Raw genomic sequence first — 11837 nt, 5'->3', positions numbered from 1 at the left:
CCAGTAAATGCATCTGTCTATTTTGATCCCCATTGATAACAGTAATAGAAAAACTAAATAAGGACATCTTACTGAGCTACCAACACACTGGATATGTGATGACTTCAGACCAGGCCATGCACGTGCGGACAGTCAAGCACCACGGCTTTCTCTAATGGACACCTAAATTGCTACCTGTCCCGCCAGCTCAGCTGGCAAGAAGGAGTGATCTGAAGTCTTTTAGTTTGGTGTATGTGTGGTGCTCAGGCCTGAAGCCAGGGCTTGTGCAGGGTAGGCAAGCACTCTATCACCGCATCACATCCTCAATCTCCCAAATGTCTTTTAAGTGTATTATTTTCTTCTCATAGAAGTGAGTTCTGAAAATATTAACATACAACTTATCTTTGTTTTATTTTATGTGTACGGCTATTCTGCCAGCACTCATGTCTGTGTACTGCATGTATGCTTGGTGCCTATGGAAGCCAAAAGAGAGCATCAGATTCTCTGGAAATGGAGTTACAGACAGGTGTAAACTGTCATATGGATGCTGGGAACTGAGCCCTGGTCTTTTGGTAAAGCAGGCTCTTAACCACTGAGCCATCTCTCCAGCCCCAGTATACGTATTTTTAGATAAAGAGAAAGACACATGAACTGCATAGGAATATATAATTTACTGTGTGAAATGGTAACCTAAGAAAGAGCTTCCAACACCCACCTCTGCATTGTCCCGCTTACCCCTTCTTAGAGGACACAGACATTTTTCACATAAAAGAGGAGACTTTCTCTAGTAAAAGCTAGAAGACACATTTTCCATATGATTTCTATTTTATTTTATTTATTGATGAAGATGGAAGCCAGTCTCATGCATTACTAACCATGTGCTCTGTCACTGAGCCACACTCAGCCCATTCCCAACATGGCTGTAGATTGGTCTTATTCTTCAGAACATAGTGAAGGTGAAGATGCCCATCATCTTTTATGTCAGCTATGCTAACCTCCAGCCCCTTGTGACATTGTTCAGGTTAAATGTGCTTGTGCAACTGTGGGACTGAATTTAGATTGTGTTTTACTTTAGTTATTTAAATTTAAATAGCTTCTAATAAGTATCGACTAGCTGGTGTAGATGACTGTCCACAGTTGGTGGCACAGGCATTCAGCTTTACTGCTTCTTTCCATGAATCTGGAGAACTGAGAACGAACTTCCCCCTGTGCCCTTCACCCCCATCCCAGAAAATCCTTCAGAAGAACTGAACACTAGTGTTCCTTACAAAGAGTGTAATATCCACACAACCTGTCAAGGTGCAGAAAATAAGAATTATAGAAGGCTCAGCCCCAAGGGGCATCTATGTCTCAGCCCCGCCTCTCAAGGCTCAAATATTATTACATAAAAGGAAGCAGAAAGATGGGAAGGGCGAGAGTTAGGTCGACAGTGCTTTCCAGACACACAGGGTAGTCACACATACGAACTCACAGTGGTTGTGACAGGGTGCACAAGACCAAATCTTTGCAAGGAGAAGGTTGCCAGGTGCAAAGTCCCGCACCTAACCGAGGAGGAACTGTTAGCAACTGATAGGTACTAGGAGACAGAGAGTCAATTTTCTTTAAGGGTGTGGCCCTTGGTAGGCCAACCATGGTCTAGAAGAAGGCCATATATCCAAGGATATGTGAGCAGCACAATTGAAGTTCATGGATTAGGGGGGGGGGGGAGGAGAGTACACAAAGTTGAGTGGGTAAAGGAAAGGGGAGGATCTGGGAGGAGCTCAGGGGTGAATGCTGGGGGATGTCTTTCTGTATGCTGTGAATACATGTTGTTCCCAGTGGTTAATAAATAAGCTCCTTTGGCCTATGACAAGGCAGCTTAGAGGCAGGCAGAAAATCCAAGGACAGAGACAGGAAAGAGAAAGGCAGAGTCTGGGGAGATGCCAGCTGCTGCCACAGAAGAAGAAGCAACATGCCAGCTGACCGGTAAAGCCATGGAATATGTGGCAAAACATAGATTAATAGAAATTAGTTGCTTTGAGATATAAGACCTAGCTAGCAAGAGGCCTGCCATAGGCCATACAGTTTATAAATAATATTAAGCCTCTGAGTGATTATTTTATAAGTGGCTGTGGGACTGTGGGGCTGGGTGGACTGGAGAAAACTTTCAACTACACATGAATATGATTTTCACATGAGATTCTCAAAGAACTAATACAAATTGTAAAAAAGAATCAAATAACACTAACAAATTATCAAAAATTTAAAAAAGAATAATATAATTAATATTCACAATCCTCTGTCCCAGAGCTCTGGCTGTGGCCTAGGCTTTCTTCTCACATACATTACCTGGGTTAGTCTGTGTGGTCCTCACATCAGTGATGAAAGACCTTTATTTCTTGCCTAAGGCCACGGGATCTCCTCTGTGTGTTCTTTAAACATATTTATTAATTTGCATTAGCATATGTATGAACTAGTGAGGTTTATCAGGACATTTGCATACATGTGTATATGTACTTTGACTACATTTTCCCTTTTCTATGTTCTAAGATAATGCTTATTTACATTTTAAAATTTATGTGTATAAAAGCATGTTACCCTTGGAGGTTGGAGGGCATTGGATCCCCTGGGACTGGAATTATAGTTGGTTATGAGCCACCTGACACAAATCCTCTACAAGAGCAGTAAGCACTTGCTAACTTGCCCCTTTCCTCTCCCACATTTAGAAATGTTTCTTTCCTAGGTCATTTTACTTGATTTGAGGTACTAACATTTTATATGAAGTTCTATCTGGCAACACAAATGCTCCTGTTTGGTTGTGTCTGTCATCTTCACCACAAACTGTTGCTCTTTTGCAGTAGGGCCTACCAACTCTGGTCTTCTGACAGGAGCCTGGTCTTTGTAGTCGGGTTTGTCCTATGTGTCCCAGACTGATGACCAGTACTGCTAATTGCCACCCCCTGGATCTTTAGACATTGCAAATGTCTGCTATATTTCTATATAAGTGGCATAGATGCAATGGAGCAAATTCCAAAATCACGTGGTTTTGGTATTGACTGAAATATTGAGGCTTCGTAAACACAGGGCTGTTTTATTTCTCTAATTTTCCTCAATTTCATGTCTTTTATTAACATTTTATTTTTCCCAGGAAGGCTTTATGTATTTCTTGTTAGGTTAATTTTTCCCAGAACAATTTGCAGTGCTTTTGCTATGGAAAAAATATTTTCTAATTCTAATGTAATTGGTTATTGTTGGTAAAGAGAACACTACCAATTTCTTGGGTATTTATCTTGCATACAGAAATCATATTGCACTCTTTCATTAAATATAATTGTCTGCAAACCTCTTAGAATTTTCCATGCAGATAGTCATATTGTCTGCAAATAGGCACAATATTAATATATTACTTGGTATTCTTACACCTTTTACTCCTTTTGTTTTCTTACTTAAAAATTTTCTTTTCATGCAATATATTTTGATCATGATATTTTCCTTTCCCTTATTACATTGTCTAAGACCTCCAGGAAAATGCTGAATGAGGACCTGGATAAAGATACACTATCACGTCGCAAACAAAGACCTGACTTGCCCAAGGCCACCTGATGAAGAGGCAAACGGAAGCCGGATTCTCAGGTTTGCAAACTCTTTGTTCTTCTCTGCTTCTTGGCTTTTGGTTAATTTGGCTTAACATAAAAACAATTTGCTATGTGAACTCTTTTGATTTAAAACTCATAATAAACCCGGCGGTGGTGGCGCACACCTTTAATCCCAGCACTCGGGAGGCAGAGCCTGGTGGATCTCTGTGAGTTCAAGGCCAGCCTGGGCTACAGAGTGAGATCCAGGAAAGGCGCAAAGCTACACAGGGAAACCCTGTCTCGGAAAAAAAAAACCAAAAAACCTCATAATAGTCAAGAGAAAGTTTGAATACAGTGTATCAGGACATTGACTCCCATGTGAGGCCTCTGTTATTTTCTTTGGTTGTAAACACATTTGTTATTACAAATGATACCTACATTTGGTGCATTTCCATCAGAGAAATCCATGGAGTTGGGCCATTTTGTTAGTGAGAGAGATTAAGAGGATGTGGGAGAGTCCTGCAGTGAAACTATGAACCATCACTTAAAATTAAGTAGGCACCTGTGTTAGTGACTTTGCAGTATCCCTCCAGGGCATATTTGTAGCAATGCTCTGGCTTGCATATTATTACCTTCATTTTGCAGGTAAGGAAACAATGTCAGGATATCAAGCCAAATGCTCAAGGCCTCTGAGTCTAAGCTTGCAGAGCCCTGACTCCAACCCAGGCTGGGTACAGAGCTACCTGCCCTGCTAGATGCCACTGAGCAGAGATACTTTTGGAAGTAGCATAGGACAAGTTCAGATTCTGTTGAAGAGTCAGGACTGAATGCTTGTCATTACTTTAGTGGAAAGAAAACTCAATAACATGCAGAAAGAATGAGAAATAAAGGAAGCTGGTTTTTTGGCATCTCTTTCACATAAGTATATTGGAAATAATAGCATTCAATTTAGAAATTGCCTCCAATAGTCTGGACATGTGGCATATTATGCATGTCTTGTCTATAAAATGAATGTAGACAAAAGGTCCTGTTTATACTGTTTTAGCGGTTGGGAAACAGGGTTTCCTGGAGACAGAAGGACAGCTCACAAGTTGCTGAGCCAGGTCGGACTCTGTTCTGTGCACCTATTGCCCACGTGTGGGTGAGTCAGCCTAAAGCTTTGGTCCTGTCGGTTTTCCAGTTGACACAATGTGCTTCGGCAGCTGAACTTTAAGAAATCATTTCCATCATTATACAGTTCACGGAAGCGGAGAGGGGCTTCTATAAACCCGAGTGCATGTTTCCAGACAGAGGAGAAATAATATCCATGACAAACAGCCATTATCTGGAACATCTGTTGAGATGTTCCTCCTGGCTCTAAACAATGCAAGGCGCTTTGTGCTTCAGGTGTACTGCAAACACTCCAGCTCTGCCCGTGTTTCCTGCGATCTCTGGGTGTGATGAATGAGATATCTGTTGATCGTGGAGTATGATGCTTAATCAAGCACTTTGGCTTCTGATCAAATTTTCTATATTTTTAAGCTATAATTATAGCTATAACCAACACTACTTATCTTGCTTTATAATTTGCATAGTGATTCCACATTCAGCGCCTCTAAGCATTTAATGTTCCAAACAGCTCTGCTCAGCCATTGTTAATATGGTCCTCACAACAAGGTTTCCGAGCCTGCTCACATGTATTGACAAGGACATTGTCCTTTGAGGGGAGGAGGTTTTCAAAATATGATTTCATGTGCTCCTGTTCTGCCTTAACTGTGCCCCAGAGGAGAGAACAAATGAACATGAACAGTTGGCTGGATTTCTCTGGGGAAGAGTTTTAGAAAACTGTCTTTACTCTGTTTTGTATGCTTAAATTCCCTTCTATTTTCTTAAATAATTAAATTTATTTATTTATTTTACATCCTGACTGCAGTTTCCTTTTGCTCCTCTCCCCCATTTCCTTCCCCTCCATCCCCCCCGCCCCCATCCACTCCTCCTCCATTTCTGTTCAGAAAAGGCCAGGCCTCCCATGGACATCAACAAAACATGGCATATCAAGTTGCAGTAAGACTAAGCACCTCCCCTTGTATTTAGGCTGGGCAAGGTGACCCAGTATGAGTAATAGGTTCTCAAAAGCCAGCCAAAACATTAGGGACAGTCCCTGCTGCCACCGTTAGGAGTCCTTCAAGAAGATCAAGCTACACAATGGTCACATATATGCAGAGGGCCTAGGTCAGTCCCTGGTTATCAGTTCAGATTCTGTGAGCTCCTACAAGTCCAGGTTAGTTGGTTCTGTGGGTTTTCTTGTGATGTTTTTGACCCCTTTGGGGTGAACAATCCTTCCTCCAAATTCCCTTCTGTTTAAAACAATTTAATTTATTTATGCATGTCATTTGTGTGTGTGTGTGTGTGTGTGTGTGTGTGTGTGTGTGTGTGTGTGTGTATGTATACCAGAAATCAACATCAGATGTCTTTCTTCATGGTGTTCCACCTCATTTATTTATTTTAAGGGGAGTCAGAATTTATTTATTTACTTATACCTAGTTATTTATTTGTGTTGCAAGGGCATGCACACTGCCATAGGGCACAGTTGCAGATCAGAGGCTGAGATTGGGGATTGAACTCAGGTCCTTAGGATTGGTAGCAAGTGCCTTTACCCTATGAGACATTTTGCTGGCCCCTCTATTTAAGTTTTAGAGACAGGGCATCTCACTGAACCTAGCTGGCTGGCCAATTAATTCCAAGAGATCCACCTGTCTTTACCTCTAATCCCCACCTCACCCCCAGTGCAGATGTTATAGAGTGAACCACTGTACCCAGCTTTTATGTGGGTGATGGGAATTCAAATTCGGATTTTCATGCTAATACAGTAGGCACATTACAGATTACAGTCATGTCCCCAGGTCCTAAAATTTTAGTTTTAGTGTATGCATATGTAGCAAGCTTTAAGGGACCCTGAGAAAATTGAGATAATGATCAAGTTCTGGGAAAGAGATGGTGGGTTTGAAGCTGTGCTGTGTCACATGACAGGAAGTAGAGTAACTTTTACCTTTGGTCCAACAGAGGGGCTGGGTCTCACTTTTCCAAAGACTTTTTTTGTTTTCAAGACAGGGTTTCTCTGTGTAGCTTTGTGCCTTTCCTGGATCTTGCTCAGTAGACCAGGCTGGCCCCGAACTCACAGAGATCTGCCTGCTTTTGCCTCCCGAGTGCTGGGATTAAAGGCATGTGCCACCACCACCCAGCACAAATTTTTAAAGGTAACATATAGATCTGCATTTACACACGTATGGAATGTACAGTGTGTATAAGTCAGCTAAAGGTGATTTTCTGTTTTCTGTTTAAGCAGGTAAAAGGCATCTGTCAACTTTAAAAATCTGTTTGGACTGTATAACCAAACAATAAATCTCCTCCATGTTATATGAAAGGATGACATGTAATAATAAGTCATGAGGACTCTGTAGCCAACAGTATTTATCATGTCTCATCCAGTCTCAAAGCTGTTCCCCTGTCAAGGAATCAGTATATACATCACCTGTTCTATAGTCTTTCTTGGCTTTCTCCTCCCCATGTCTATAGTTAAGATCCTCAGGATGTCTCCTCTGGTCAAATCTGATCTTTATTAATTTTGAAGAAATCCATAGCTTTTTGTTTCCCATGGAAACAAAAGCAACCCCCCCCCATACAACATATTTTCTTACTTCCGTTCAGAAGCTAAGACATCTTAAAAATATATAGATTGGCCTAATTTAGCAGATTTCATAATTCAATCTCTCCCAGCAGCTATGTTTTTTTCTCATTAGCATTTAAAAAATTTAAAGTTAATGAAGCACCATACAGGATTCAGACAACCTGTGTATTTCCCATCTTTATATTACTTTAAAGATTTTAATTTTTTGGACTATTTATTTATTTATTTATTTATTTATTTTTCTATGATTGTCTATACCCATTTTCCTTTCTTTCTTCAGCATCTAAGCACATTTTAAAGCACACTGTAACCTATTCAGATTTTTTTTTCCAGCCTGGACCTGACTTTCTAAGCCCTGAAGCCCCACACTTGCAGTGTTCTCTGACATGTGAGCCAAACCTTGAACTACTAAGCCTGGTGACTGGCTCTTCACCTTCAGGTTGGTTAGAGCAAAGCCTCATGACTGCAGGCCTGGGCTGGAGCTGGTTTATCTGCCCCAGCTCTGGCAATTTTCTGGGTCTACACTATGGTAGGCATTTCTACCTAGTCTCCTGCCACCAAGTAGCATGCTGCTAGGTGTTTATAAACCATTCAAGTGCTCAGTAGTAAGGCCTCTTAAAAGAGACATGCCTCTGTATGCCATGAGCACTGAACCTATTCAGAACTTTTTCCCCCAGCTTTTTCAGGCCCTAGGTAGATTTATGTGCCCCATGTTGGGTGCCATTTTTATTTTTTCATTGGGACCGCCAGCCCACAAATAATGATCTGAGACTTATTATTAATTGTAGCTGAAGTTTTCCTGGTCCTGCCCAGCTCCCATGGCCCTGTGGCCACTTGGACCCAAGTAAACACACATAGTCTTATATTAATTAAAATTGCTTGGCCATTGGCTCAGGCTAACTATTGACTAGCTCTTACACTTAAATTAACCCATAATTATTTTTATGTTTAGCCATGTGGTTTGGTACCTTTTCCCAGCTCTGCCTTGTCATCTTGCTTCCTCTGTGTCTGTCTGGCAACTCCTGACTCAGCCTTCCTATACCCAGAATTCTCCTCTCTGCTTATCCCACCTATACTATACTTCCTGCTATACTATCAGCATTTTATTTATCAACCAAATCAGAGCAACACACACTCACAGCATACAGAAAGACATCCCCAGCAATTAATTATGAAAGTTTGGTCTTAACTTAGGCTTATCCCCAACAAGCTCTTATAACTCAAATTAACCTGTTTCTATTAACTCACATTCTGTCACTTGGCTCAGTTACCTCTTCTTAGCACAGCTCATCCAATTTGCTCCCAGTCTGCTGGCAAAATCTCATGCCTAGATTTTCTTCCTAGTTTCTCTCTCTCTCTCTCCTCTCCAGAAATCCCACCTATCCTTTTCTGTCCAACTATTGTCCATTCAGCTCTTTATTAAACCAATCAGAAGGCACGTTGGCAAAGACACATCTTCACAGTGTACAAATATTCTGCAACATGCATATAAATAGTCTTAAAATATAGGTATACTGTTTTAAAAAATAAAGTCATGTATCTCATAAGTCTGGATATAAAGCAATCCGTGTCTCTGCCCTTATCACCCCACTAAAGGAACTAAATTTACTGTTATTTTCATTTTTACATATTATATATGGACTTTGTGCTGTAGAGGTTTAAGCTTGAAAACACTTAATACATGTGTAGTTTATCCATCCACTACCTGGGTCCATGTGTGACTCTACTTGGTACTTCTCACAGCCATGCTAAGCCTGTATGGAACACTTTTATATTTCCTATCCTGAGCAGCATTTATCTGGAGTTCATAATAATGTCATTATAGAAACATTTCTTCATTATTTAAAAAAATTATCAATTACTTATTGAGGCTTTATTCAAGAATTCTGTTTCTTAAAGTATTCAAATGCTTCAAGAATCTGTCAGTTGAGTCCTTAGAGACTAGGTTGTTTCCCTTTCCTGTTCCACAACCAGGTGGCCTCTGTAGGGTTATGTGCAGCAGTCATTTTGGTAGCTTTCTTAACCCCTGTCAGAGGAGTATCTGCTTTTAGAATAGGTTGAGTCTCCTTTTCTTTAAAAATTAGAATTTAAAAATTTAACTATGATACAAAGCAACATGTTTTCTTATGGCATTTTAATCTGTATTTAGTTTTGATTGATTGTCCCTCAACATCTTTCTCTCCCCCATCTCCCTGCCATCCTTTCTGCATGCACCTTCCACACCCAGTATTCCCCATTTCATTCTCGTATCACCTGGGTTAAGGCCCTGACTCCATTTCAGTCATATGTTTTTAACAGGCTTGCTGGCAGTTAGTTTCTTCTGGCTGATTCCAGGTTGAGAACACTTTTTCAGCTTTGGTGTTGCTGTTGAGACCTTTACAGTGATGTTGACACCTGTCTTAGTTAGGATTACTATTGCTGTGAAGAGACACCATGACCATAGCAACTGTTATAAGGAAAACATTTAATTAAGAGGGCTTGATTAGTTTCAGAAGTTCAGTCCATTATCATCATAGTGGGGAGCATGGTGGCATGCAAGCAGACGTGCTGCTGAAGGAGTAGCTGAGAGTCCTACCTTTTGTAGCCAACAAGAAATCTACTGAGACACACTGGGTGTTATCCTGAGCATAGGAAACCTCAAAGCCTGCCCCCACAGTGACATACTTCCTTTAACAAGGCCATACCCATTCCAACAAAGCCACAACTCCTAATAGTGCCACTCTCTATGAGATTATGTGGGGCAATTACATTCAAACTACCAGAACACCTGATCCTTCATACATGAAACTTTGTATCTGTGGGTTTCTCTTTGTCATCAGTGCCCTGGAATTACCACGTAGCGTGACTTGGCATGGATCTAGTTTTACCTTCATAATATATTTTAATGACTAAAACAAGAAAACCATCCAAAACAAAGCTTTTGGAAAAACTTGTTTTGGTAATTTTTTAAAATCTCTTTTGGGTTTTTGTTTGTTTAGTTTTGTTTTCAAGACTATTTTTTTTCTCTTTGAATGTGATGTTGACCTTACATTGGGCCTTGCTTTGAGAGCACAGTCTCTCAAGACATTTTTATCAATGACAGTCTTATTCAAAGGGATATGCACAGAGAACTTTGTGGCCAGGAGGTGACTACAGTTACAAATGTTCACTGAATAATGGATCTTTGACACCTTTCTAGTTTTTTTTCTTGCATATTGCTTTGTGTCAATTCCAACCATCAGCAATTTGCTGTAGGGGACATAGAGAGGCCATCAACCACGTTCTTTATCATGACAACTTTCTGTTTAGACTAGTGTTACTTTTCTGGGCTTGGTGAACTTGACCATTTTGACAGCAAATACCTGGGTCCATAGCAGAAATTCTGCATCCACCTGTATGTGGGCATCTGCTGAGAATGTCCCAATTCATATCTTTCAGTTCTGGTAAACTTTATTTGGATATTTGTCATTTTTAATGAATAATTTTTTCCCTCTGTCTTTTTTATTTTTAACTCTCATTATAGGCTAAAGAACTTTTTGAACTTATTTTAAAGGTATTTTTTCATTTAGTTCTCTCTCAATTTTTGAAAGAGATTGCAAACCCTTTTCTGTTTTTACTATCATATTTTAATTCTTCCTTTATGTTCTCTGATTATTCCATTTACATATGATACTTATTTTGATCACTAATGTACCAGCTTCTCTTGATTTCTCTAACAATATTTATGATAATTTCATTTTGGAGGCTATGTCTAGTAGTCAATAAGTCTGGTGTAGTTTGAGGGCTCCCATGTACAGTGCAGAATTTTTACTGTCTGTTGGATAAGCCTCCACCTACCTTAAACCTGCTGTTCCCCAAGACCATCCATTTTAACCTTCCCAAGGGTGAATCTCAGTCTTCTGCAAGGTGGGGAAGAGGCAGCTTTGTGGGAGAGTGCTACTGTATTCTGCTGTTGTCTGGTGCATTTGTGGTCCTATCTCAGAAGCTCCAGATCTCATGGGTTCTGTGGTCCTGTTGCTGGGCAGAATATCAGGTATGCAGGGGTCAGTAAATCTATAATTCTCTACTGTCCCTTCAACTTCCACCCTACCCTGCTGACCTGGATTCTATTGCTGGCATCCACTCTCCTATTCTCCGTAGATATTTTAATCTCCCTGCCTCCATGTAAAAATCATTTTAGAGGTTTTGAGGAGGAAGCAGTGATGACTACTTGAGTTCCATCTTCCAAATTTATTAGAAGGCTCTTTCGTTTCAATTTAGCTCTAGAGAACTGTGGAGTTTTCAGGTCTCATTACTTTGTTCAGTGGCTTGTCTTTGGTGGTGGGGATGCATCATTCTCTAGCAACTGAAAGGAGGCAGGGGAGAGTGGTTTTCAGTTTTGTTACAAGAAACAAGATAGGTGGTGAAAGACCTCCAGCTTGGCAGTTTTCCAGTGATACTTCTTGTTGTTAGCAGCTTGTGAAGTTAGTGGATTGTGGTCAGTATTGACCTGTAAACTAATTAAGTAGACTAGGACAAAGAAGAGGAAAAATAAACTACATCAGACTACATTACACAAGAGTATTTTAAAATTATTATTAGATAGGGTCTTATGTAACCCGGGCTGGCCTTGAACTTACTATATAGCCAAAGATGACAATGAATTTCTGACCCTCTTG

The sequence above is a fragment of the Onychomys torridus genome, chromosome 4, assembly GCF_903995425.1.
Source record: "Onychomys torridus chromosome 4, mOncTor1.1, whole genome shotgun sequence".
NCBI lineage: Eukaryota > Metazoa > Chordata > Mammalia > Rodentia > Cricetidae > Onychomys > Onychomys torridus.
The sequence above is the reverse complement of the archived record's forward strand: the minus strand, read 5'-3'. Positions refer to the sequence as shown.